Source organism: Thunnus thynnus, unplaced genomic scaffold, assembly GCF_963924715.1.
Source record: "Thunnus thynnus unplaced genomic scaffold, fThuThy2.1 SCAFFOLD_91, whole genome shotgun sequence".
Classification (NCBI taxonomy): domain Eukaryota; kingdom Metazoa; phylum Chordata; class Actinopteri; order Scombriformes; family Scombridae; genus Thunnus; species Thunnus thynnus.
The window spans coordinates 1-1,909 of record NW_027095968.1 but is presented as its reverse complement, the minus strand read 5'-3'; the positions used below and the strand labels follow the sequence as shown (position 1 = coordinate 1,909).

The 1,909-nt window shown below is 38.3% G+C and overlaps 1 long non-coding RNA gene across 1 annotated transcript; it reads right to left on the bottom strand.

Moving 5' to 3' along the window:
- Positions 1-636: 636 nt before the first annotated feature.
- On the bottom strand, positions 637-1,903 carry LOC137179446 (uncharacterized). Its single transcript, XR_010927816.1, has 2 exons — positions 1,796-1,903; positions 637-1,118 (listed from the first exon to the last, which is right to left on the bottom strand). It is a non-coding gene; the product is annotated as an uncharacterized lncRNA (long non-coding RNA).
- Between the last annotated feature and the right edge of the window lie 6 nt (positions 1,904-1,909).

The window sequence follows — 1,909 nt, the reverse complement described above, 5'->3', positions numbered from 1 at the left end:
TTGCTTTTCTCATCTCTCTGGTATCCTGTGGTATAAAGGGCTGGGTGGGTAAATATGAGCTTTCTAACATCAAGTTGTATGATTTATCAGTGTTGAAGTTCAAAGATTTTAGATGGTTTACTCTCACTGCTGCCAAAAACACAAACATGCAAAGCAACATGATTTTGGGAAAAGAATTCCATGTTGCATGAGTTATGGTATTGAATTCATAGTGCCTCTGATTAGTTTTGATGCTCGTGCAGAGCAGTTTTAGTAAAAGCTAGACTCTGATGTTGCTTGGATACATAATGGTTTGATAAATATATCTAGCATTCAAGTTTTTTGAATGCAGGACATGCTAACAAGCTGTTCTGACATTGAATAAAGTTGTCATGGTGAACATGTCAGCAAATAACTGCCTTTTTACACACCCAGCGGGCTGACAGCAACGTTAGCATTTGCTGGAGTTGTGTTTGTGTCAACCTGATGAATGTAGATCTCCTTTTAGCTACTCTTGAGGAAAATATCCGGCTATGTGGCTGCTGAATGCTTCACTATGTTAAACAGTTATTCACTAACTTAGTCTATCTTACATTTGGTGCTGATACACAACACAAAGTTGCGGGCCAGAAAACCAAAACAATTACACATTATGCATCGTCATTTGAACCATTTTTACTATAAAAATATTTATTAGTGCAGCTTTAAGCAAGATTCACTTGATCATATGTACTCAAATTACTTTGCAATACAGACTTTTGTACTGTTTGTAGTTGTTATTGTAATGCTGTTTGGTAACATAGTAGAGTACAAGGTGAATAGTTGGGAGAAGATGATGCTGTGGCTATTTCCTGCTGGCAATATACCAAACTTAACAAACTAGGGGATTTTAAAACTTGTTTTTAGCCAGCAGTAGTCTTACTAAGAAATCTTGCCTCATCTTGCTATAACTGACGTAAACAAAAACTTCTGCACAGCGGCACAGAAAGGTGACGACCTTTGCAGTGAAGAAAAACATTCACATTCGCACTCCGCGCTTTTCCATTCGTTTTACAGCATCTCATTAATGGCCACTGTGAAGAGCTGGGGATCCTTCCAAAACTAATAAACCGTAGTGTCCTCTGAAGTGTCCTGGAAGTCTTTCCACAGAGAGGGAAAAAAAACAAGAGTGACAAGAGAGGACGTGTCAGTGTGGTGAAAACACACAACATATACATCATCTTCAGGTTTATGTGTTTACGTGTTCTGAAAGAAGTACAAGAAACTATCTACACCTTTGCCTTGAGAGAAACATATTTTACCCTTTGATTTATTTGGCATAAAGCACAAAAATACACACACACACACACACACACACACACACACACACACACACACACACACACACACAAGGAAGTGGACGCAGATTTATGGGTATAAATGCCTAAATGACTGCAGGCTTACATACACACACACATATAAACACCATCTACCAGAGTTTTGCCGTCATATTTTCCCCTAAGCATACGTTCCATATTTTTCCTGATGACATAAACCAGCTAAAAGGTGTGTTGTTTTTTTTTTTTACATCAACCCATTAGTCTCTCAAATGTCATTACCCACCTTGCTCCCTGCACAAACACAAGCCTGAAATATAATCCATTTCATTCCAATACTGCAAAAAATATAAGCCTGTGGATTATTTCAGTCACGTTAGAACAACTCCTTTTACGATTTCAGATTAGTGTCTTTCCCGATCCATTTTTCTCAGCTCTTCCTTGATGATTTAAGAGACTTTATAAGGAGGTGGTAATATTTTTCTCTTTGCAAATCTTACAGGAATTTATTCATCCTCGCTGTGGTGGCCAAAGTGTCTTGTAATCCCACTCGTGTCCTGTCCAAGACATCAGTCATCGCCGTGGAAAGCTTTTAGTCACAAAACCACTTGAAG